At 42.7% G+C, this 27,737-nt stretch overlaps 1 protein-coding gene across 11 annotated transcripts in view; it reads right to left on the minus strand.

Moving 5' to 3' along the window:
- The window catches only part of sgms1b (sphingomyelin synthase 1b), a 95,429-nt gene that overhangs the window by 65,024 nt on the left and 2,668 nt on the right, over positions 1-27,737 (minus strand). For 8 of the 11 annotated variants that reach the window (XM_063071619.1, XM_063071610.1, XM_063071613.1 and 5 more), the window contains exon 2: positions 16,741-16,797. The gene's annotated coding sequence lies outside the window, so the exon portion shown is untranslated. Of the gene's footprint in view, positions 1-16,740; positions 16,798-25,146; positions 25,309-27,737 lie in introns of all 11 variants that reach the window. The other 3 variants (XM_063071617.1, XM_063071611.1, XM_063071609.1) reach the window with 2 other exon arrangements.

Here is a 27,737-nt window from a genome sequence, read left to right on the forward strand (position 1 = left end):
ATCAATAAAGTACGACTATGACTATTTTCAGGTCTGTTTCGCTCCCTTTTCATTTTGTACAAAACTCCCCATCTTGCTGTCAAACTGCTAAAACCCTCTCCAACAAAAGTAAAAACAACCTGCATCAGTGTTGGTCCCAGCTCTGCTGAATAGATTTCACTTTCAACAAAACCACTGATGGCCCAAGAATCTAAGATCTCCTACACCATCTCCAGCCAAATGCTTATCAGAGTAGGAAATGTGCACTGCACATAGCACTGCATAACTCATTCCATTTCTCTACTTATGGTTCTTTAACAGACCAAACCTTGTTGTCCACCAGAGGATATCTTCAAGTGACAATGTCTCACCAAGGTGGCACCCATCACCAAAGATCCTCACCTCCCAGATGTCTTCTTTTCATTAACTACTATTCAAGAGGAAGGAGACTAAAGGCTCATACAACAACACAGGACCAGCTTCTTCCTCTCTGCCATCAGGTTGCTGAACAGTCCATGATCACTAGCTCATTATTTTCTGAACTGTTGTAATTTTTAGCAACTGTCTATGTATTGCACAAAACAAATTTCACATTATCCAAATCAGTGATAGTAATCTTAAGTCCAATTCTGATTCTTTCCCCTTCAGGTTTATGCAGCTACTCAATTATATCCTTAACCTTGGGAAGGATAGCATAACATCCGGCAGCGACTAGATAACATCTAGCACCAACTGTCCACTTCTCTGTCAATGGAATGCTCTATAATTACTTTTTTGCTTGCATCTAACATCCGCTAGATCAACAAATATACCAATAAATTAGCATCTTTTATTGTCTAGCTATATCAAAACATTTTGTATTTTAGAGTGAACAGCCCGTTAATACTTCATTTTTAAGTAGCTTGGGCAGGCTTTCTATTTTGGCAAAGCAAACAATTTGGACAATCCCAGCATTCCTTTATTGTAATGTGTCTTATTTTCATGTCTCTGAGAGGCATAAATCTACTTAGAAGCAAAGTTGTTGGAAAAATCACTGTTATTCTTAGTAATTTACATCTTTTAGTAGAGCATGCTGTCCAGAGCTTCACTTCATACTGCCTAGACAGAATTAAAACCACTTTTGCTACAGTATTAACAAAAAAAATCATATACATAAATGATAGCTTTATCTTTGTTAAGCATTATTCTTAAAGGGCAGTTTTTTCCATGTCAAAATAATTTTTGGACTAAATGCTTTTTGAAATTAAATTTATTGCCTTGAGAGAACTTAATATGTTCTATTCTATGGCTGGCTGACAGGAAACAAAGTAGCAATTAATGGGTCCCTTTCGGAATGGCAGGTGGTGACCAGTGGGGTACTGCAGCTGTTTACAATATACATTAATGATTTAGATGAAGGGATTAAAAGTAACATTAGCAAATTTGCAGATGACACAAAGCTGGGTGGCAGTGTGAAATGTGAGGAGGATGTTAGGAGAATGCAGGGTGACTTGGACAGGCTGCGTGAGTGGGCGGATGCATGGCAGATGCAGTTTAATGTGGATAAATGTGAGGTTATCCACTTTGGTGGCAAGAACAGGGAGGCAGACTTATCTAAATGGAGTCAAGTTAGGAAAAGGGGAAGTACAACGAGATCTAGGTGCTCTTGTACATCAGTCACTGAAAGCAAGCATGCAGGTACAGCAGGCAGTGAAGAAATGGCATGCTGGCCTTCATAACAAGGGGAATTGAGTATAGGAGCAAAGAGGTCCTTCTGCAGCTGTACAGGGCCCTGGTGAGACCACACCTGGAGTATTGTGTGCAGTTTTGGTCTCCAAATTTGAGGAAGGGCATTCTTGCTATTGAGGGAGTGCAGCGTAGGTTCACGCGGTTAATTCCCGGGATGGCGGGACTGTCATATGTTGAAAGATTGGAGTGACTGGGCTTGTATACACTAGAATTTAGAAGGATGAAAGGGGATCTTATTGAAACATACAAGATTATTAAGGAATTGGACACGCTGAAGCAGGAAGCATGTTCCTGCTGATGGGTGAGTCCACAACCAGAGGCCACAGTTTAAGAATAAGGGGTAGGCCATTTAGAACGGAGTTGAGGAAAAACTTTTTCACCCAGAGAGTTGTGGATCTGTGGAATGCTCAGCCTCAGAAGGAAGTGGAGGCCAAGTCTCTGGATGCTTTCAAGAAAGAGATGGATAGAGCTCTTAAAGATAGTGGAATCAAAGGTTATGGGGATAAGGCAGGAACTGGATACTGATTGTGGATGATCAACCATGATCACAGTGAATGGCGGTGCTGGCTCGAAGGGCCAAATGGCCTACTCCTGCACCTATTGTCTATTCAGCCTCATCTTTAAAGAACTCAAAATATTCTTTACTATACATTTGGTCAATCTAACTTCTTAGTATTCTCAAACTAATGATAGCATATTGTTCACTTATCAATCCAATCCTCTCAGCCCTCCTAACCTCATGTATATTTGAGTACATGAATATCAACATAAGTACACTTCCAAATTTGAACTACAGAGCCACTTGATTTACATTACAGTCAACTGACAGCTCCCACAGGATGAGAGTGAAACAGCCTGTAACTGTCCTCAAAATTAACCTCATGAATGCAGCTGGCAGAATAATTTTCTCTTCCTGCTGGCAAAAGTGCAGAGCTTGACAATCTTCCTGTTATACGTATCAATAAATTTCATTTTTTTTTGTTTCTGAAGTATATTAGGAATAAATGTATTCAAAAGTGGAATATTGCAGATTTACTGAACTTTCTGCTTAAATGATTCAGATTAGTCCAAGATAACTTCTTTTGCTTTTTAACTAAATGTGTCTACCTGATTCACTACAATAATTTTTTATTGCAGCTCCAACAAAATATATTACCAAATGCAAAAGGCTTTAGTACCTTCAGTACCGCTTTAAATGTGTTTCCCTATAAACAAATGAAGATGCAAAGTAAATCCTTGCTTATAAATGAAGGAAAGCTATTTTGCAAGTAGATTGCAAAAGATATTCAACTACCCTTTAACCTGAAGTTGTTTAAATAGGCTAGTGGCAAAATTGCAAAGTCAAATTTTCATTTTTAGCGTTCTGATTTTACTTCTTGTTTCCCTGTTTCAGGGGGAAGAAACATCCTTCAGCTGTAATAGCCAAGAAATAGGAACACAATATGGACTAATATCATTCTGTTCAGCAGGGTGGACTATTCAAAAGCCACAACTCATTGCACAACTTTTTGTTCTAATCCCTCTGCTGGTGTTTCCAATTTTTTTTATACCATGGACTAATACATTAAGCAAGGGGTCTACGGACCCCAGATTAGGAACCCCTGCTCTATGTGAAACCAGTGGTCTATTGATGATTTAATGTCTTCATCAAGCATGCAAGCTAGTAGATATTACAGGTCTAACCTCATCAATGAATAGATATTAAATATTTGATTAACTCAATTAACAAGCTGCTTCTCTCAACACTTTCTGGAGTGTATTTGTTGCTGTTGGTAAGCACAGTCTTTATTGCCGACCTTTAACTGCCTTCAATGTGGTAATTCACCATACTCCTGAACTGCTGTGGTCTTTCACATGAATGTACTCCATACCATTGTAACTCCTGACTAGTTGTTTGACTACCTACTATAATTTACAACTAGCTGTGGTACGACTGTACAGCTTGGATCTGATCCAGTGTCTGGGATAACTTAACTTCAAAGCTTGCCTCTCATTTATCTTGTCTTGTGCTACTGCTTCATATTATTGGAATCCTTAAATCATTCCTGATCTTGCTCCCTACATTCCTCAATGAGATGGCTACATCTGCCAGCTTGATAGCAATGGTAGAGTATTAAACATAGTACGCCACAGGGTTACAGGTTGTGCTGATATATCTGTTGCTGTTAGAAACATAGAAAATAGGTGCAGTAGGCCATTCGGCCCTTCGAGCCTGCACCACCATTCAGTATGATCATGGCTGATCATCCAACGCAGAACCCTGTACCAGCCTTCCCTCCATACCCCCTGATCCCTTTAGCCACAAGGGCCATATCTAACTCCCTCTTAAATATAGTCAATGAACTGGCCTCAACTGTTTCCTGTGGCAGAGAATTCCACAGATTCACTACTCTCTGTGTGAAGAAGTTTTTCCTAATCTCCATCCTAAAAGGCTTCCCCTTTATCCTCAAACTGTGACCCCTCGTTCTGGACTTCCCCAACATCGGGAACAATCTTCCTGCATCTAGCCTGCCCAACCCCTTTAGGATTTTATACGTTTCAATAAGATTCCCCCTCAAACAAGAGCAAGGAAATTCTTTTGCATTTGTACAGGGCCCTGGTGAGACCACACCTGGAGTATTGTGTGCAGTTTTGGTCTCCAGGGTTAAGGAAGGACGTCCTGGCTGTGGAGGAGGTGCAGTGTAGGTTCACTAGGTTAATTCCTGGGATGTCCGGACTGTCTTATGCAGAGAGGTTAGAGAGACTGGGCTTGTACACAGTGGAATTAAGGAGATTGAGGGGGGATCTGATTGAGACATATAAGATTATTAAGGGATTGGACAAGATAGAGGCAGGAAATATGTTCCAGATGCTGGGAGAGTCCAGTACCAGAGGGCATGGTTTAAGAATAAGGGGTGGGTCATTTAGGACAGAGTTGAGGAGGAACTTCTTCTCCCAGAGAGTTGTGGAGGTGTGGAACACGCTGCCTCAGAAGGCAGTGGAGGCCAATTCTCTGGATGCTTTCAAGAAGGAGCTAGATAGGTATCTTATGGATAGAGGAATCAAGAATTACGGGGACAAGGCAGGAACCGGGTATTGATAGTAGATGATCAGCCATGATCTCAGAATGGCGGTGCAGGCTCCAAGGGCCGAATGGTGTACTTCTACACCTATTGTCTATTGTCTAATCTTCTAAATTCCAACGAGTATAAGCCTAGTCGATCCAGTCTTTCATCATATGAAAGTCCTGCCATCCCAGGAATCAATCTGGTGAACCTTCTTTGTACTCCCTCTATGGCAAGGATGTCTTTCCTCAGATTAGGGGACCAAAACTGCACACAATACTCCAGGTGTGGTCTCACCAAGGCCTTGTACAACTGCAGTAGCACCTCCCTGCTCCTGTACTCGAATCCTCTTGCTATGAATGCCAGCATACCATTTGCCTTTTTCACCGCTTGCTGTACCTGCATGCCCACTTTTAATGACTGGTGTATAATGACACCCAGGTCTCGTTGCACCTCCCCTTTTCCCAATCGGCCACCATTCAGATAATAATTTATTTTCCTGTTTTTGCTACCAAAGTGTTGATCACCCATCTCAGGGATCTCCAGTTTTCAGCCTCCAGATCTATCCCTGTCAACCCCATTTAGCACCTTTTTAGTGCCATAAAACACAAAAGAATGTGCTTTGGCATCAAGGGGTTTCAGCTCCACAGGACTGTGGTATCACGGAAAAATCCATCTGATAGAAAATGGCAAGGAAGTAGTAGTTTTAAGATCATATGACAGTGAAGGAAAATAACGGCATCTGGCCCATCAAGTCTGCTCCACCATTCCATTTTACACCTCATGTTGGCTCATATGCCATCTGCACGTGATTTGAGGCTGCTCCTGCCTACCATAGCATTGGCAGCTCTGGTGGATCTATGCTGTTACAGTGACAAGATGCATCCAGGAATTACCACAGGAGAGTGCAACACATTGCATCCTAAATATAATGCTGTTATTATGCCCACATCAGACTGTTGCTGGACCACTCTGAAGAACATCTATCCCAATTTAGGTTTTGAAGAAGATTAAGCTGAGATTGACTGACACTGCCAAATAAAGTGCCTAGATAGATGCCAAGTCGACTGTCCAGTTGCATTCTTCTTTGCTTCCATGGAGCAGTACTAGGAATCCACACATGGCACAGAAACTGAGGATTCTGAATTGATAAAGAACTAATGGTAATCAGGAAATGATTGATGGAAAACAGAACAAACTATCCCCACCAACCAGGTCATGTGCTCTTCTTGGTACTACTATCAGGCAGGAGATACAGAAGCCTTGGTTTCCACACCACCAGTTCAGGAACAGTTATTAATAAACTTAATCTGAACAATTTATATATGATTACATGCTTTATTGATTAGAGGACAACACACCAAGAGAAACTTGGAAGCTGAACAAATATTGTTCAGATCTAGACATAAAGTGTACACTCTGAACATAAAAGCAAACAATGTTATGTATTGATAAGGGTTTGAAGTTCAATTGGTGGGAATTATACACAGGTCTCCGAACAGTAGCCAGGATGTGGTATAAATTATAACAGGAGATAGAAAAAGGCATATTAAAAGGGTAATGCTATGATTATCATGGGACATTTCAATATGTAGGTAGACTGGGGAAATCAGATAGACACTGGATCCCAAGAGAGGGAATTTGTGGAATGCTACGAGATGGCTTTTCCGAGCAACTTGTGGTGGACCTCACTAGAGGAAAGACAATTCTACATTGGATGTTCTGTAATGAACCAGATTTGATTAGGAAGCTTAAGGTAACTGAGCCCTTGGGAAGCAGTAATCATTGTAGCGATCATGATAAAAATTCACCCCACAGTTTGAGGGGGAAAATCTAAAGTCAGATGAATCAGCATTACAGTGCAGTAAAAGGAATTACAGAAGCATAAAAGAGGAGCTGTCGAAGTTGTTTGGAAGGGGCACTAGCAGGGATGATAGCAGAAAAGCAATGGCTGGAGTTTCTGGGAACAATTCAAAAGGTACAGAATAGATACATCTTAAAGATGAAGTAGTAATCTTAAGGGAGAATGAGGCAACAGTGAATGACAAGGGAAGTCAAATACAGCATAAAAGGAAAAGAGGGAAAAAAATAGTGGGAAGTCATAGGGTTGGGAAGCTTTTAAAAACCAACAAATGGCAACAAAAAAAAGACACAAGGACAGAAAAGACGAAATATGAAGGTAAGCTAGCCAATAATATAAAGGATACCAAAAGTGCTTTTTTTTTTCCAGATATTCTGTATAAAAACTAAAAGGATGACAGTGGGTATTGAACTGCTGGAAAATAATGCCGGAGGGTAGTAATGGGGGACAAAATAATAGCGGATGAACTTAAAAGCATTTTGCATCAGTTTTCACTGTGGAAATCAGTAGCAGCATGCCAAAAATTCCAGAGTGTCAGGAGGCAAAAGTGAATGCAGTTGCTATTTCTAAGAAGTTGCTTGGGAAGCTGAAAAGATATGCAGGTAGACAAGTCACCTGGACCAGATAGACTACACCCCAGACTTCTGAAAGCTGAAGAGATTGCGGAGGCATGAGTAATGATCTTTGAAGAATCATTAGATTCTGAATGTCTAGAAAACTGCAAATATCACTCCACTCTAAGGAAAGGAGGCAAAGGAGAGGAAATTACAGACAAGTTAAACTGATTTTAGTGGATGGGAAGATGTTGGGAGTCCAAGATTAAAGATGAGGTTTTGGGGTACTTAGAGGCACATGATAAAATATGCTAAAGTCAACATGGGAAAATCTTGCCTGAGAAATCTGTTGGAATTCTTTGAGAAAGTAATGGGCAAGACAAAGTAAAGTCAGGGAATGTTGCTTGCTTGGATTTTCAGAAGGCCTTTGAAAAGGTGCTGCAAACAAAACTGCTTAACATAAGAGCTATGGCATTACAGGAAAAATATTAGCATGGATAGACAACTGGCTGACTGGCAGGAGGGAAAGAGTGGAAATAAAGGTGACGACTTCTGGTAGGCTGTCAGTGACTAGTAGTATTCCACGGGGTAGACGATGTAAGTAACAAATGCAGCTATGATCTGCCCGAAGTCATCAAGGTAACGAAATGACAATACAAGCAGAAGATCCAGATACAACTCTTCGCCAACAACACATGCAGCTTATGGCAAGGTCTGCACACCATCACAGACTTCGAAGCTAAGCATAGTGGTGCTGCCAACATTGCTGCCTCTCTCCCAGATGAGCTAAATCTGTTTTTAATGCTTGGATTGAGATCGCCAACACCGAGTCCCCAAGGAGAGCTGCTGAAGTGATCAGCACCTTGGTCATCTCTGAGGCTGAAGTATGCAGATTTTCCAATGAACATACAGTCACAAGGCTGCGGGACCGAATGGCATCCTAGTGTGGGTATTCAGGATGTGCGCAGAACATTTTTAATTTCTCCCTCTCCCAGTGAAGAGTGCCCTCGTGCTTCAAACATCCACCCTTGTCCCTGCACCTAAAAAGACCAAGGTAACATGTCTGCACAACTGGCGTCCTGTCACACACACCTGAATAATAAGCAAATGCTTTGAGAGGCTGGTTAAGGACTACATCTGCAACATGCTACCACCCACACTGGACCCCGCCCCCCACCCCAGTTTGGCTACCAACACAACTGATTGACAGATGATGCAATAGCCACAGCTCTACACACTCTCCTCACACATCTGGAGAAGGAGGCTGCTTATGTGAGAATGCTGTTCTTGGACTACAGTTCAGCATTCAACACCATAATTCTCTCCAGGCTTGACAAGAATATCAGAGACCTTAGCCTTCACTATGCCTTGTGTAGCTGGACCCTGGATTTCCTATCAAATTGCCAGCAGGTGGCAAGAATGGACTCCCTCACCTCTGCCCCTCTGAACCTCAACACGTGCCCCTCAGGGCTGTACCCTAAGCCCCCTCCTTTACTCTCTGTATACCAATAACTGTGTCGCCACCCACAGCTTCAATCTGTTAATGATACTACATTGATTGGCCTTATCTCAAATAATGCGGCAGCCTACAGTGAAAAAAGTCATCACACTGACACAGTGGTATCAAGAAAATAACCTCTCCCTCAATGTTGCAAAAACAAAGGAGCTGGGTGTGGACTACAGGAGGAATGGAGACAGGCTAATCCTGTTGACATCAATGTATCCTGGGTTGAGAGGGTGAACAACTTTAAGTTCTTCGGCATACACATCACCAAGGATCTCATGTGGTCTGTACATACCGGCTGTGTGGTGAAAAAGCACGTCAGCACCTCTTTCATGCCAGATGTTTGAAGTAGTTTGGTATGGGTCCCCAAATGCCAAGGGCTTTCTACAGAGGTGCAACTGAGAGCATCTTAATTGGCTACATCACTGCCCAGTATGGGAACTATATTTCCCTCAATTGCAGGAGTCTGTAGACAGCCCAGCACATCTGCAGATGCGAACTTCCCACTATTCAGGACATTTACAAAGACAGGTGTGTAAAAAAGGCCCAAAGGATCATTGGGGACCCGAGTCACCCCAACCACAAACTGTTCCAGCTGCTACCATCTGGGAAGTGGTACCGCAGCATAAAAGACAGGACCAACAGTCTCCAGGACAGCTTTTTCCACCAGGCCATCAGACTGATTAATTTACGCTGATACAATTCTATTTCTATGCTATATCGACTGTCCTGTTGTACATACTATTTATTACAAATTACTACATTGCACACTCAGATGGAGATTTTTTACTTCTGATGTATCTGAAGGATGTAAGAAATAAAGTCAATTCTATTCTAATGCACTTGGAATGAAAAGGTTAATGTATGAGGAGCATTTAAAGGCTCTGGGCCCGTACTGGCTGGAGTTTTGAAGAATGGGGGCGGGGGAGGGAGAATCTCAAGGAAACCAATTGAATATTGAAAGGTGTGGATAGAGTGGATGTGGAGAGGCTGATGTTTCCGAGAGTAGGTGAATCTAAGACCAGAGGGAAACGCCTCATAATAGAGGGGCATCCATTTAGAATAGAAATGAGGAGGAATTTCCTTCGACTGGTAATGATGAATCTGCAAAATTCAATGTCACTGACAGCCGTGGAGGGCAAGTCATTGAGTACATTTAAAGCGGAGGTTTAAATGTTCTTGATTAGTCAGGGCATCAAAGGTTACAGAGAGAAGGGAGAATAGGGTTGAGAGGGTTAATCAGCCATGATAGAGTGACAGAGCAGAGTTGAGTCAATGGGCAGAATGTCTTACTTCTGCTTCTATGTTTCATGGTTGTATATGCAAAAGCCAACAAACTATGCAAATACAAAGAAAAAAGTAATGATTATTATTAAATATGCAGTTGTACAAGGCCTTGGTGAGACCACACCTGGAGTATTGTGTGCAGTTTTGGTCCCCTAATCTGAGGAAAGACATCCTTGCCATAGAGGGAGTACAAAGAAGGTTCACCAGATTGATTCCTGGGATGGCAGGACTTTCATATGAAGAAATACTGGATGAACTAGGCTTGTACTCGTTGGAATTTAGAAGATTGAGAGGGGATCTGATTGAAACGTATAAAATCCTAAAGGGATTGGACAGGCTAGATGCAGGAAGATTGTTCCCGATGTTGGGGAAGTCCAGAACGAGGGGTCACAGTTTGAGGATAAAGGGGAAGCCTTTTAGGACTGAGATTAGGAAAAACTTCTTCACATAGAGAGTGGTGAATCTGTGGAGTTCTCTGCCACAGGAAACAGTTGAGGCCGGTTCATTGGCTATATTTAAGAGGGAGTTAGATATGGCCCTTGTGGCTACGGGGATCAGGGGTTATGGAGGGAAGGCTGGTGCAGGGTTCTGAGTTGGATGATCAGCCATGATCATAATAAATGGCGGTGCAGGCTCGAAGGGCCGAATGGCCTACTCCTGCACCTATTTTCTATGTTTCTATATAAACAAGCAATATCAAGAACAAGAGATGAAGATTCCTTGAAAGTGAGTTGATAGGTTGTGGGAGCAGTTTAGTGATGGGGTGAGTGAAGTTGAGTGAAATTATCCCCCTCTGGTTCAAGAATCTGATGGGTGAGGAGTAAAAAATTGTCCATGAACCTGTCATAGAAAATGCTGGATTAACTCAGCAGGTCAGGCAGAATCTATGTAAGTGAATAAACAGTCAACATTGTGGACTTAAACCCTTCATCAGGAACTTGGTGGTGGTGTGGGTTCTGAGGCTCCTGTACCCCCTTCCCAATGGCAGCAGCAAGAAGATAGCATGACCTGGAAGGTGGGGTTCCTCGATGATGGGAGGCTGCTCTCTTGCAAAAGAGCTCCATGCATATGTGCTCAATGGTGGGGAAGTGTTCACCCATGATGGACCAGGCTATATCCACTACTTTTTGTAGGTTTTTCTGTTCAAGGGCACTGATGCTTTCATACATGGCCGTGATGCAACCAGTCAATATAGTTTGGACACACTCCTCGCTAACTGTTCTCATAAAGTGGTGACAACTGTGATATACTCATTCAGATCCTCTGATGAGTCCTTGAGCACGATCCAGTCCACCGACTCAAAGCAATCCCATAGCTGCTCCACAGCGTCCAGTGAGACCTCTTTGTTGTCCTTACTTTACAGCCTTGATTTTTCAGTCTCTGTCTGTATGCAGGCAAGAGTACGAGGGCAGCATATCAGATCTCCCAAGGTGTGGTCTAGGGATCAAATAGTAGGCATTCCGAATGGTAATATACCAGTGGTCAAACAGTGTTGGGATCCCTGGTGCTGCAGGTCATATGCTGATGATAATTAGGCAGGAGATTTCTTCAAACAAGCTGACTGAAAGCCCTGACAATGATTTGAAAGGTGCAAGATGTTTCTTGTTAGCTAACGGCAGCACTCAGTATCTTCAGTGCCTGCTTACATCAACCTTTGGTGGTATGTAAACTGTAGTCAGGATCACGGAGAACCCTCTCAGTATGTAGAATGCTTAGCATTTAATCATTAGGCACTTCAGGTTGGAGAAACAAGAGTGACAAGACTGTTGTGTCCATGCATCACGAAGAGTTTATCATGAAGCACAGACCCCATCCGCACCCCCCCCCCACCCTGCAGTCCTGTCCATTCAGTGTATCAAGAAGCCCTTGGATCTGGTCACTGAATCCAGTGTGCCTTCAGTTAGCCATGTCTCTGTGAAACACAGAATGTAGCAATCCCTCATATACAATATAACAATGCTGACCTTAAGCCATCAAGTTTGTTCTTCAGTGTCTGCACATTTACTAAGAAAATACTCGGTAGAGGAAGGTTTTTACCCCATTGATTCAGTCTCCCTGCCCCTCTTTTTTTTGGCCATGTACTTTCCTCTGCTTAAGGGTGCCTTACCTGCATTGTTGAGAGTTAAGTCTGTCAAGTCCTTCAGAAGACCATGAAATCACTAGTTTGTAATGACTGTTCAAAAGCCATGGTGGGGGGAAAAAAATCTAGTTTCTGCTAAGAGTGAAAAGCAGGGAGCAAAAAGCATCAACACTCCAATCTTAAGAAATCTGAATATGCTAATAAAGTTCTTGCCTAAAAATAAAGAAATGGAGACCTTGAAAAATTTATGGAATGAAGGTCGACATTATCGTATTTTAACTAAGATTCTGAAATAAACAAGCGCACAAAAAATGAATGTAATAAACTGTCAAAGTTTTCAAAGCTTGTTACAAAATAATGCTGATCTGTCCTATTTATTTAATTACCAACTGTTAGAGTACTAATCACAAGTTATTTATATAGAGGGGAAGTAATTCTGATAAATTTTCTCCTCTTAGATTTATCTGAAGCAAACCCCAATGACCCTATTGATGAGCAAGGAAGACTAGGAATGAAATAAAAGTGTGTTCCAGATCCAGTAATGACACTTCATCACGTATACATTGAAACATACAGCAAAATATGCCATTTGCATTAACACCAACACATCGGAGGATGGGCAACTCGCAAGTGTTCCCACACATTCTGGCGTCCACATAGCATTCCTACAATGCTCAGCAGAACATCACAGAACACAAGCAGCAACAAAACAACAGCAAAACAAGCTGCATTCCGCCCTTCCACCCACCCACCTTCATAGTCCTCTAACCCCAAAACAGTCCATCTTCTTTAGCTTCCAGTGATCTCCAACTGGTACTCAGATTCCAATATGGACATGCAGACATTGGGCGTTTAGCTACCCCACCGGACGTGCAGAAGCGGGTCTCCAGTCAATAGGCCTCAATTTCTGGACGTCCGATTCAATCCTCAACATTGACCACAGGACCCGCCAATCACTGATTACTAACCTCCAAAGCCAGACTCACTGATAATGGGACCCCTCAAACTTCGGACTCAACGATTCCCAAACCCAAGGTCATCAGACTTTCCTGCCCACAGGAAACTCCAACTCCACAACCCTCCAACATCTCTGATCCTAGGAAAGCCACCAGTCTTCATCCACGCTGGTACGTCAGCTGGACACTACATCCACATCACTGTCCTTCAAATGCAAAGTGAGATTTAAGACTCCAGCCTGTCCTCTAATATTCCCCCCATGTCCCTGTGGCTAAAACAAAGTCACCCCTCCAGTCCCCAAAAACTACTTTAAAAAAAGGACACTAAAATCAACCAAAACTGAACTGCAACCTCAGAGGGCACAGCTTGATGCCATCTTGAGAATCTGTCATACAATTTTACAAAAGCCCGTGATCTCAAACAGCACTCATGAAAAAACTCAAATTCCTTTGGAATTTAAGGTACTTAATTACAGATTTAACAAGGACTTGAATATATTTTCAAAAATGTCAAATCATTTTATAGCTCAAAATCAATCACAAGATGTTAACATTGAAATGCTGACCAATACATGTCAACCTAGCTTCAAATAATTTGTAATTTGTGCCCCAACTGTGAACTTTGGATTTCTTAAAACCTAATTCTGGTACTGAGGACGTAAATTCAAAATTAACTTAAACTCCCAGGTTAGCTGTCTGTTTACAATCCAGCAGGCCTAATAAAAAAAAAGTCCTTGTTAATTTGCGCCATTTTCATTATCAAAGAATGGCAAGTGCAATGCAAAAGTGGCAGCACCACTCAAAGTGGGAGTGAAATCAAACATCCCAAAATATTACATCTATGGCTGGACAAAACGTTTTAATAAAATCAGAGCAATTTGTAAGTAGTGATAAGTTTGAAGAGTATTGGCATTCAGATGGGCCTCAGCACTGCCTGTACTTTCATCATTTGAAGTTAACATATATAGAAAATAATCAGCAAGGTAAATGGTATATTATTCGTTCCAAAAAAGTATTTGAATGAAAGAGTAAAGAAAACATACAGAAACAATTCTAATGTGACAACTCATGGAAGACAACTGGTCTGATTGCCTCATTTATTGAGATACTAATGTTAAGAGAGAATGTAATGAAGCTTCTGCAGAGTGAACCATGCAATGGGGACAACTGTCCAAAGAGGAGAAATTAAACAGACTGTCAGTACAGGAATGGCATAATTAGTGGTGATCTCTGATTGGAGTGTCTAGAATCAAGGGCTAGTGTCTCAAAAATATTATGCTTGAGTATATACAAGGAAACCTTACAACAATATCTGAGCAATCTGAACTGTGTTTCCTAGCTGGTAAAACAATGAAGTTCTATACACATCCAATTCAAAAGAACATTGTAAAAGAACAGAACACAGCAACACTGCTCGTATCTAGAGAGGTCACAGAAATAATAGCAAGATCAATTTCTCCATATGATTAGCATTTACAGTCTATGATAGTTCTATGAATATTTCATTGGCATCTGTATGGCACAGAATCAAAACAGATGAGATAGAAAATGTTCCAAGTAGGTCACAAATTAATTTAAGGAACTTCCATTGAGGAAAAGTGAGCAAGTGACTATCACAAAGATTCCACACTTCTGTGTGGACTGCAATGTTCTGACAAGAACTGTCCTTTGTTATTCAAATAACAAGCCATGGGTGACAAAGGACATTAAGAACATCCTGAACGCTAAAAAGAGGGCGTTTAGAGATGGAAATAGGGAGGAGCTGAGGGCAATACAGAGTGACCTGAAAGCCAGGATCAGGGAGGCTAAAGACAGGTACAGGAGGAAGCTTGAGTGGAAACTCCAGCAGAACAACATGAGAGGGTTCTGGAGGGGGATGAGGACCATCACTGGGTTCCGGCAAACTAGCAACAGAGGAGCGGAAGGCAGTATGGACAGGGCCAATGAACTTAACCTGTTCTTTAACAGATTTGACAGTGTGGCCCCTGTCCATCCTACACATGAGCCATCTGTTGTCGGCCCCCAACCAACACATATTCCACTCTCCCCTCCTACCCCTCCTCACAGTCCCCCACCCTGCTCTCATGACTATACCCCTTCCCCACACGAAACCACCACGGTGGGCTTCACAGCTCTACAGGTGAGAAGACAGCTGAAACGTCTCAACCCAAGCAAGGCTGCAGGACCGGATGGTGTCAGTACCAGGGTGCTCAAAGCCTGTGCCCCTCAGCTATGTGGAGTACTTCGCCATGTATTCAACCTGAGCCTGAGGCTCCGGAGGGTTCCTGTATTGTGGAAGACGTCCTGCCTCGTCCCTGTGCTGAAGACGCCGCACCCCAGCGGCGTCAATGACTACAGACCGGTAGCATTGACCTCCCACATCATGTAGACCCCGGACAGACTTGTTCTGGAGCTGCTCCGGCCTATGGTCAGGCCACACTTAGATCCCCTCCAGTTCGCCTACCAGCCCCGACTAGGAGTCGAGGATGCCATCGTCTTCCTGCTGAACCATGTCTACGCCCACCTGGACAAGCCAGCGAGCACTGTGAGGGTCATGTTTTTTGACTTCTCCAGTGCGTTCAACAACACCCGCCCTGCTCTGCTGGGGGAGAAGCTGACAGCGATGCAGGTGGATGCTTCCCTGGTATCATGGATTCTTGATTACCTGACTGGCAGACCACAGTAGGTGTGCTTGCAACACTGTGTGTCCGACAGAGTGATCAGCAGCACTGGGGCTCCACAGGGGACTGTCTTGTCTCCCTTTCTCTTCACCATTTACACCTCAGACTTCAACTACCACATAGAGTCGTCATCTTCAGAAGTTTTCGGATGACTCTGCTATAGTTGGATGCATCAGCAAGGGAGATGAGGCTGAGTACAGGGCTATGGTAGGAAACTTTGTCACATGGTGTGAGCAGAATTATCTGCAGCTTATGTGAAAAAGACTAAGGAGCTGGTGGTAGACCTGAGGAGAGCTAAGGTACCGGAGACCCGTTTCCATCCAGGGGGTCAGTGTGGACATGGTGGAGGATTACAAATACCTGAGGATACGAAATGACAATAAACTGGACTGGTCAAAGAACACTGAGGCTGTCTACAAGAAGGGTCAGAGCCGTCTCTATTTCCTGAGGAGACTGAGGTCCTTTAACATCTGCCGGAAGATGCTGAGGATGTTCTACGAGTCTGTGGTGGCCAGTGCTATCATGTTTGCTGTTGTGTGCTGGGGCAGCAGGCTGAGGATAGCAGACACCAACAGAATCAACAAACTCATTCGTAAGGCCAGTGATGTTGTGGGGATGGAACTGGACTCTCTCACGGTGGTGTCTGAAAAGAGGATGCTGTCTAAGTTGCATGCCATCTTGGTCAATGTCTCCCATCCACTACATAATGTACTGGGTGGGCACAGAAGTACATTCAGCCAGAGATTCATTCCACTGAGATGCAGCACTGAGCGTCATAAGAAGTCATTCCTGCCTGTGGCCATCAAACTTTACAACTCCTCCCTTGGAGGGGCAGACATCCTGAGCCAATAGGCTGGTCCTGGACTTATTTCATAATTTACTGGCATAATTTACATATTACTATTTAACTATTTATGGTTCTATTACTATTTATTATTTATGGAGCAACTGTAACGAAAACCAATTTCCCCCGGGACTAAGCATGACTATGACTATTTATTAACGAAGAGAATATAATACTCCAAACATGTAGTCTAATTCAAATAATGTACCAGATCATACTCACATTCGGCTAGTAGTAGGTAGAGAAACCAACGATATGTTCCTCAGCAAACATCTACACCTGCATAATAAAAATCACAAGTCAGATAATGATACATCTGACCTCACAGTTCAAAGTTAAACTTATTACAGAATCTGAAGACATGCTCAGGAGTCCTTTGTATTTTGTATCTGGTCTCTCAACTTCAGACCAGTCATGACCAGCACACAAGTAGCAACCCATTCAATTGAAAGAGACCAGTAGCCTTACATAAAACAGCAAATGGTTAGTTTATTTTTCTTCATTTTATTAACATTAATTTCTAATTTAAATTACCCAAGGCAATTTGAAATTTGTGAATTACTCTGACTGGAATACATGCAAGAACAATCCAAAAGCTTCTGACAGCAATGAGTTGTCAAAAGTTCTGGAGCATTCCAGGATCAGAGCTTTAGATGCTCAGGCCAGAGACGCAGCATAGCTTACTTTTCTTCACTGCATAAATCTTAAATACAGAGGACAAGCTCAGTTGCATTCCAAGTCTGGATAGGTTAATCTGGAAAGGCAACCAATACAAGTGGCAGTTCTAATCCAGTATAAAAAGTAACAGCACAAGGAAAGTTACTTTGGATATCACAAATAACACCCTAGTAATATGCCAAAGCAATCAAGTCCAAGCCCATTGATTCAACTCATTCACCCTCTGCTCTTCCACAGCTATAGCCACTCAATCTTTGCTTAAGGTGTCAATCTGGATTATCACTTTACTTGCATATAAAGTGATTATTTAAAGATGTTAAGTGAAAGCCTAATTTCAGAATCAGATTTACTATATCTAGCATTTGTCATGAAATATGTTTTGTGGCAGAAGATAATAAACTATAACTTACAAAAAGAAATAGACACAGAATATAAAAACACTAACCTCCAAGAAGACCACACCTTGTCTTGGTTTGGAGGTTTGCGTGCCTTAATGAACCAGAGAATTACATTGGCTTTATGCTTTAGCAACTGCTAGCATAATCCATGCCAAACAGGTCAAAAGATAGAGGATAGACTAAGAGTGGTCCACCAGTCCTCCAGGTTCAGGGTCTCAGCTCAGGGATAACAACCCCGACAGGTAAAACAATATTGTTACGGAAACAGCAATGAAGAATCTTTCCACATCTAAGTGCAACTGTATTTCTCAGTCTCCACCCAGGACCTGCATGACTGACAGTAGTGAAAACAGAGAGGATACTACTGTCACAATGATGGAAGCCATGAACACCACCCGAGATGGTGCATCTTCATTGCCACCCTAAACACCAGCAGCATAACAGGAAGCAATAAAAAATTAAATTAAGTAATGCAAAACGAGAGCAAAAAATAGGAAAAGTTAGGTAGAGTAAATAGGTCAATTGTCTATTCAGAAATCTGATGGTGGAGAAGAGGCTATTCCTAAAACACTCAGTGTATATGCCTTCATGCTCTTGTATCTCCTCCTTGATGGCAGCAATAAAAGACAGCATGTCCTGGCTGATGGGTGTCCTTAATGACAGATATTGGCTTTATGAGGCATCGCCTTCTGAAGGTGGCCTCAATGCTGGGAAGGCTGGAGCCCATGTTGGAACTGACTGAGTTTGGAACATTTTCTGATCCTGTGCAGTGGCCCCTCCATCATACGATGATGCAATTGGTTAGCATGCTCTCAATACATATAGAAAATTGCGAGTGTCTTTGGTGACATACCACGTCCCCTCAATCTCCTGATCAAAGATAACTGCCGAGGTGCCTTTTCTGTAAGAGCACCGATATGTTGGACCCAGGACAGATCTTCAGAGAGGTTGACACCTACAAATTTAAAATTGCTCACCCTTTCCACTGCTGATCCCTCTATGAGGACTGTTCCCTCAACTTTCTCTTCTTGAAGTCAACAATCAATATCTTGGTCTTACTGATGTTGAGTGCAACATTGTAATATTGACACCACTCAACCAGCTATCTATATCACTCCTGTATACCTTCTTGTTACCATCTGAAATTCTGCCAATAGTTGATTCATCGGCAAATTTACAGATGGAATTGGATATGTGCCTAGGTACACATTCTTGGATTTAGAGAGAGTAGACCAGTGGGCTAAGCATGTATTCTTGAAGTGCACCAGTATTGTCTCTCAGTGAGGTGATGTCATTTCCAATCCACACTGACTGTGGTCCCTGGTAAGGAAGTCAAGGATCCAGGTGTAGAGGGAGGTATAGAGGCCCAGGTTTTGGAACTTGTTGATTGGTACTGAGGGTATGATGGTGTTGAAGGTTGACCTGAAGTCAATAAACAGCAGCCTGACGTAGGTATTGATATCATCCAGGTGATCCAAGGCCAAGTGGAAAGTCAGTGAGATCACATCTGCTGTAGACCTATTGTTGTGAAAGGTAAATTGCAGAGTCCAAGTTCCTGATTTGGCAGGAGTTAATTCTTGCTATGACTAACCTCTCAAAGCACCTCATCACAGTAGATAAGAGTTCACTGAGCAACAGTTGTTGAAGCAGCTCACCCTGTTCTTTTTGGGTACTGATATTATTGTTGCCCTTTTTAAGCATGTGGGAACCTCTGACTGCAACAGTGAGACTGAACATTTCATTGAGCACTCCTCCAGTTGGTCAGCACAGATTTTCAGTGCCCTACCAGGTACACCATCAGGGCCTGACACCTTACAAGGGTTCATGCTCATGAAAACTGTTCTGATGTTGACCCACTAGACAGAGACCACAAGGTCATTAGATGCTGCCAGGACTTGCACACGTAGTTTTATGCTTCCTTTAAAAGCATGTATGAAAGACATTTAGCTCATCTGGGAGTGAAGCATCACAGCCATTCACAATGTTAGGTTTCGCCTTGTATTGTCCTACCACCCAGCCAGAGCTGATGTGCACCCAATTCTACCTTTAACTTCAACTGGAATTGTTTTACTGCTCTTGAAATAGCCTTCCATAGGTCGCATCTGGGCTCTTGTAAAGTTCTGGATTACCGGTCTTGAATGCCACAGATTTAGCCATCAGCATATTACAAATCTGCTTCTTCATCCGCTGCTTTTGGTTTGGGCTTGTTCAGTATATTCTCGAAGGTGCACACTCATCCGCACAGATCTTGATGAAGTCAGAGACAACTGTGGTGTATTCATTCAGATCCAAAGATGAATCCCTGAATATCATCCAGTCCACAGGCTTACAGCACTCAAACTCTCTTGACCATATCTTCTTGGCCCACACCACTGGTACTGTAATTTTTAGTCTCTGCCTATATGCCAGGAGTAGAACTACAGCCAGATGATTGGACTTTTTTTAAAAAAATGCAGGTGTGGTCTTGATGGTGGCATAGCAGTGGTCAAGTGTGTTAGCTCTGCTAGCTTCACAGAGGAAATGCTGGTGGTAGTTGTTCAGAGATTCAAGCTGGTCTGGTTGATATCCTTCCACAATGCATCAGGCATCAGAGTTTGCTCTTTTGTGGCTGAACATTTGCAGTATAACTACCAACACTATAGAAAGAGAAGGTTATTGGGCATGCAGATTCAATTCCTGTGAACTGTTTTACATTTTCAAGACACATCTTGGGAAAATGTTAAGCTGTCTCAAGGACAAAACAAGTCAAATGACCCACATCCAGGCAGATGCATGATTTCCATCAGTTTTTAACCTATCTTCTTGAAACATCCTCCATCACTTATTTCTCCTCTGCGGATATCAAGTCCAACCGTTCCTAAGTATTTATATAGCAATTTAACCTCCATAGTAAAACGAGTTTCAAATTCACAATCCTTTGTGTAGAAAAAATGATTGCATAATCAAATAAGTTTATCTTCATTAAGCAGTGCACAGTTACAACTACCGATACATTACACTTAGAGAAGAGGGTTAGCAACCACCTCAGGAGATGGCTGGGGCTGCCAAAGAGCCTGAGCACCATCGCACTCTATGGACACCACAACAAACTGCAACTGCCGTTCAAATCCTTGGAGGAAGAATTCAAAGTAACAAGAGCCAGAGAAGTGCTACAGTATAGGGACTCAAGTGACCCGAAGGTGGCTAGAGCAGGGATCCAAGTAAGTACTGGCAGCAAGTGGAGGGCAGAGGAAGCTGTTCAGGAGGCAGAGGCAAGGCTGCATCACAGGAGGCTGGTGGGAGTGGTCACACGAGGCCGAGCTGGGCTAGGATCCTTTCCAACTCCCCAAATGGACACCAGAGGGAAGGAAAGGCATCGTCTAGTTCAGGAGGAGGTGAGAGCAGTAGTGGAGGAGATGAGAACTTGCAAGGCGGTGGGAATGAAGCAACAGGGAGCTTGGACAAGATGGGAGAATGTGGCTGAGAGGAAAGTGACCTGGGCTGATCTTTGGAAAGCCGAACCACACCGCATTCAATTTCTCATCCAGGCAGTGCACGATATGCTTCCAAGCCCATCAAACCTGCACACATGGGGCAAGGCAGAGTCATCTGCGTGCTCACTGTGCTCCAAGCGAGGAACCCTGGAGCACATCTTCAGCGGCTGTGCAAGGGCACTTGGTGAGGGACGCTACAGGTGGAGGCATGATCAGGTCCTGAAGACCATCGCTGAAGCAGTCAGCGCAGGAGTTGAGTGGGCCAAAGCGGTCCTGACCCTCCAAGCAGACCATTGCCTTTGTCAGAGCTGGGGAGCAGCCAATACCTGCCAAAAGAACATCTGCAGGCATTCTGACCTCTGCAAGGGACTGGCAGCTGTTGGTGGACCTCGAAGGGCAGCTGAAGTTCCCCAACCATATCGCAGCCACCACCCTGCAACCAAACATTGTCCTAGTGTCTGAGTCGACTAAGCAAGTGGTGCTGCTGGAGCTGACAGTCCCATGGGAAGATAGCTTGGAAGAGGCCTTTGAAAGGAAGCTCTCCAAGTACGCAGGACTGGTCAGCAACTGTCAGCAGGCTGGATGGACAGCAAGGTGTCTTCCAGTGGAGGTTGGTTGTAGGGGATTCATAGCCCATTCTTTAGTTAGAGCCTTCAGCATTTTGGGCATCGAGGGAGAGAGGAAGAGGAGAGCCATCCACAGTACCACCGATGCGGCAGAGAGGGCCTCAAGATGGCTGTGGCTCAAAAGAGGGGAGCCATGGAGTCATAAGTAGCTAGCCATCTGGACACAAGCTGGGGTCTGATCAGCCCCGGCTGGGTCACCTGGAGGAGGTTGTATGATGTTGAAAGACCCGAAACACCCGATGATTCCAGGAACATCACTGAAGATGTGTCCAGAAGCATCAATAGTGTATGTACACAGCAGACGCTAGTAATTACAACTTATTATATGCTGAAGCTTTCTCAATGAAATATCTACTCAGAGATACTTGCTAGAATCTAAGACATTATAGCAACCTGCATTTTTATAGGGTCCTTTAGCATTCCTAATCTCTTCACAGCGTAATTGTAAATTGCAACACATAAGTCAGGGCAAAAGCAATTAATTAGATGCTAAGCGATGCCATAAAAGCAGGATAGGCAGAGGATCTTGAGGGAATGTCAAGGGCCATAACAGCTCAAGGCATAGTGAGCAATAGAAGAACTACGAGAATCAAAAAGAGAAAGAAGTGACAATAGAAGGGACAGAGTTCCCAGCAAGTCATTGGGTTGGAGGAGGCTACAAACACAAGATGAAGGACAAAAGCACAAGGAATCTTAAGGATAGGGACTCTTTTTTTGTATTGACTACTATTCTGCCAATGCATCAAAAAGACCATAGCACTGAAATAATAAATTGCTTAACATCCTCTTTGCATAAAGTCAAAATTCCAAATGAACTCATTTTTAAGGATGCAAGGTGGATTATTGGGAAAAGGAGTACAAAAAAAAGCACAATTAAAAGATGCATAGAAAAGCCTTTACACATCAGCAAAATTGCCAGCAATGACCCCTTCTACCCACCTGGGCATTAAGTTTTCTTAGTCCCTTAAACAATTGTGTATCGAATGGGGATCTAATTCATGGCAAACAGGAGCAAGACAGTGAAATTTGCCATATTAATTCAAGATGTAAATAGCACCCCACACCCCTACAAAATATATTTTTTAAGAATTTCTCAGTACAACATAATGCCTTTAACATACATCTATAAAAAGAGAATATCCCAAAACTTTTCACATATCTAATCAACAAAACTAAACAAATAAAAAGAGATACTAGAAGGGACCAAGTACATGTTCAAAAACAGGCTTTCCGGATTGGTGCGGTAAATTAAAAGAAAGAATTTCAAAACTTAAAGGACTGTTACCAATGTGAGGCAAAGAAAAAGGCATAGTGTTATGGTCTTCTCTTGAGAAGAGGAAGGGATTTAAAAAAATTAATTGGTAGAAGGAAGTAGTAGGATCAAGAAATAAAAGCACAAAAAATTGGAACTAGGAGCAAGTAGACTATCAAGCAGAAGTGACGGTACAAGATCAAGTGAAGTTGCACATTTAGTTTCAAATTACAGGCTTTTCTCCCCCATTATAGATTTGAAACCCCTCACAATTTCAATGACTTATTTTTATCAAATGAACCAAACGGTATAGCAATGTAGTAGACTGCACCCTAGTTATTATGCCAAGAATTTAAGAGTTTGAAGATTTGGCATGACATCTACAAACTTCGATAAACTTCATCAGATGTGCCATGAAGACTTTATTGACTGGTTACACCACAGCCTGGTAAGGAAACACCAATACCCTTCCACAGAAAATTCTACAAAAAGTAGATGATACAGCCCAGTCCATCACAGGTAGAAGTCCTCTCCATTATTGAATATATCTATGTGAAAAATTGTCACAAGAGAGCAATATTCATCATTTAAGACCCCCACCACCCAGGTCATGCTCTCTTGTCACTACTGCAATCAGCAAGGTGGTACAGGAGCCTCAGGATTCACACCACCAGGTTCAGGAAGAGTTATTACTCAACTGTTGAGCTCCAAAACCAGAAGAGATAACTTCACTCAACTCATCACTGAAATATTCCCACAGTATTTGGATTCACTTTCAAGGACTCTGCATCTCATGTTCTCAGTATTTATTGTTTTATTTATTTATTTAAATTTCCTTTCGTATTTGCACTGTTGTAGCCTTTTGCCCACTCATTGTTTGCCTTGTTGGTGCGGTCTTCCATTGATTCTATTATGGCTATTGGATTTGAGTAAGCCCACAAAAAAAGTCACAGATTTGTTTATAGTAATGTATATGACATACACATACTTTGAACTTTGAAGAAACAACTTATGAGCTAAAGGTATGAGAAATATAAACAGGAAAGAAAATATGTTAGATTACAGGTCATATATACATTTCACTCCAACAGTAACAGGTACTGCAGAAAACAAAACTCAAACATTTCAAGAACCAAAACTTTCATAAATTTACTAGCAGAAATTCTACAGTTGAATACATGCAGAATGTGAAGTGGTCTGCTCTTGTGATTCCATTATTTATTTCACAATATTAAAATCAAATCTGCACATTGTAGATGTCAAAAAATGCAGACTGAAGAGCTAAGCATCTCTATAGTTAATAGATTAATTTAGGACAAGGAGCTCAATGCAGTTCTAACATTGAGAATACTTGTATCACAGTTCGCATACACAAATGTACACAATGTACACAAATTTTCAAGTAGACAACTTTAATCTCAAGGTACTTCCTTGCATATATTGGTGGATAAACCATATTTTAAGGCCAAATTTTGACTCTAGAAGTTCTCAATAAAGTTTGTGGCAAGATTAACAGAATATCCTCTCAAACTCTTCCTCTGCTACATTGTCAACTGCATTGAGGCTGCTTCATGCACCCATGCTGAGCTGGTCTATTTCATCAGCATTGCCTCTAATTTTCACCCTGCCCTTAAATTCACTTGGTCCATTTCTCATATCCCTTTTCTTGACCTGTCTCCATCTCGGGAGACAAACTGTCAACCAACATCTTTTATAAACATACTGATTCCCATGGTTATCTTAACTATACTTCTTCCTATCCTGTCTCCAGTAAAATGCTGTTCTCTTTTCTTAGTTCTTTTATCTCCACCGCACTTGTTCCCAGGATGTGGCTTTCTTTTCCAGTACAGAGATGCCCTCCTTCTAAGAACAGGGTTCTCTTCCATCATTGATGCTGCCCTCACACGCATCTGCTCCATTTCCTGAACATCTCTGCTCACCCCATCTTTCTGCTGCCTTAATAGTAATAGTTCATTTTGTCCTTTTGAACCACCTGAGCTTCCGCATCAACACATCCTCCTCCACAATTACTGCCATTTCCAAAGGGATTCTACCAACAAATCTTTACCTCCCCTCCACTTTCTGCAGAGATTACTCCCTCTATGATTGCCTTATCCATGCTTATTCCCCCCTCCAACACACTGCACTTGTCCCTGGAAGCAGCTAAAGTACTACATCTACCCATTCACCTCCTACTTTACCTCAATTCAGAGCCCCAAACAGTCCTTCCAGGTGAGGCAACACTTCACCTGAAAATCTGTTGGGGTCGTCTATTGTGTCTGGTGCTCCTGGTGCGGCCTTCTCTACGTTGGGGAGACCCATCATAAATTTGGGGACCACTTCATCGACCACCATTGCTCCATCTGCCAAAAGAGGAACTTCCCAGTTACTAAACATTTTAATTCTGATTCCCATTCTGACAAGTCACGGTGAGGCTCCTCAGGATGGAGGAACAAAACCTTATATTCCATCTGGATAGCCTCCAACAAGGCAGCATATCAATTTCCTCTCCTCCCCCTCCCTTGCCTTTGGGGAATATTGTTCTATTCTCCACTCTGGCCTCTTGCCTCTTCTCACCTGTCTATCACCTCACCCTGGGTCCCCTCCTCCTCCTCTTTCTCCAGTGTATAATTCCCTGTTTTCTCTCTCCCTCCTTTCTTGAAAAGTGGGACAACATTAGCCACCCTTCAATCCACAGGAACTGATCCTGAATCTATAGAACATTGGAAAATGATTACCAATGCGTCCACAATTTCTAAAGCCACGTCCTTAAGTACCCTGGGATGCAGACCATCAGGTCCATTAGCCTTCAGACTCAACAGTCTATCCAACACCATTTCCTACCTAATATAAATTGCCTTCTGTTCATCCATTATCCTAGGTCCTTTGGCCACTATTATATCTGGGAGATTGTTTGTATCTTCCCTAGTGAAGACAGATCCAAAGTACCTGTTCAACTCGTCCATCATTTCCTTGTTCCCCATAATAAATTCACCTGTTTCTGTCTTCAAGGGCCTAATTTTGGTCTTAACTATTTTTTCCCTTTTCACATACCTAAAGAAGCTTTTACTGTCCCCCTTTATATTCTTGGCTAGTTTACCTTCCTACTTCATTTTTTCTCCGCATATTGCCTTTTTAGTTATCTTCTGTTGCTCTTTAAAAGTTTCCCAATCCTCCGGCTTCCCACTCATCTTTGCTATGTTATACATCTCTTTTATTTTTATACTGTCCTTTACTTCCCTTGTTAGCCATGGCCTCCCCTTACTCCCCTTAGGATCTTTCTTCCTCTTTGGAATGAACTGACCCTGTACTTTCTGTATTATTCCCAGAAGTACCTGCCATTGTTGTTCTACTGTCATCCCTGCTAGGGTATTGTTCCATTGAACTTTGGCCAGCTCCTCCCTCATAGCACCATAGTTCCCTTTGTTCAACTGTAATACTGACACTTCCGAGTTTCCCTTCTCCCTCTCAATTTGTAGATTAAAACATCATATTATGGTCACTACCTCCTCTTGGCTCCTTTACCTCAAGGTCCCTGATCAAATCCGGTTCATTGCACAACACTAAATCTAGAATTGCATTCTCTCTGGTAGGCTCCAGTACAAGCTGTTCTAAGAGTCCATCTCGGAGGGACTCCACAAACTCCTTTTCTTAGGGTCCAGTACCAACCCGATTCTTCCAGTCTACCTGCATGTTGAAATCCCCCACAACAACTGCAGCATTACCTTTGCTAAATGCCAATTTTTACCCTTGATTCAACTTACACCCTACATCCAGACTACTGTTTGGGGGTCTGTAGATATCTCCCATTAGGGTCTTTCTACCCTTAGAATTTCTCAGTTCTATCCATACTGACTCTACGTCTCCTGATTCTATGTCCCCCCTCGCAAGGGACTGCATATCATTCCTCACCAACAGAGCCACCCCACCCCCTCTGCCCATCAGTCTGTCCTTTCGATAGGACTTATACCCTTGAATATTCATTTCCCAGGCCCTGTCCACTTGAAGCCATGTCTCTGTTATTCCCACATCACATTTGCCAATTTCCAACTATGCCTCAAGCTCATCTACTTTATTTCTTATGCTTCGTGCATTAATATATAATACTGTTAATTCATTGCTCCCCTCACCTTTCATATCAATTTCCATTTCACTTGGCCATACTGTACGATCCCTTCTTGAGCTTTCTGCTCCATTGATTCTGTTGTCTTTCTTAACTTTTCTTATTCTCACTTTCCATTTAATTCCATCCTTGTATTTCCAGTTGGTCCCCTCCCCACCACTATTTAGTTTAAACACACCTGTGTTGCAGTGGCAAACCTGCCTGCCAGAATGCTGGTCCCCCGCCTATTAAGGTGCAACCCGTCCCTTTTGTACAATTCATCCTTACCCCAAAACATACCCCAGTGGTCCAAGAATGTAAATCCTTGCTTCCTGCACCAGTTCCTCAGCCACACATTCAGATCCATTATCTCCCTGTTCCTGCCCTCTCCAGCATGAGAAACTGGAAACAAACCGGAGATAACCACCCTGGAAGTCCTGCTTTTCAGCCTTCTTCCGAGTTCTCTAAAGTCACGCTGCAGAATGTCTTTCCTCTACTTCCCCACGTCATTTGTGCCGACATGCACCACCACTTCCAGATGTTCACCTTCACCCTTGAGGATTCCCTGCAATCGGTCCGCGACATCCTGGATCGTGGCACCAGGGAGGCAACACACCATTCTTAAATCTCGCCTGTTGCTGCAGAAACCCCTTTCTGTACCTCTCACTAGTCCCCTACTACCACGGCTCT

Source organism: Mobula hypostoma, chromosome 19, assembly GCF_963921235.1.
Source record: "Mobula hypostoma chromosome 19, sMobHyp1.1, whole genome shotgun sequence".
NCBI lineage: Eukaryota > Metazoa > Chordata > Chondrichthyes > Myliobatiformes > Myliobatidae > Mobula > Mobula hypostoma.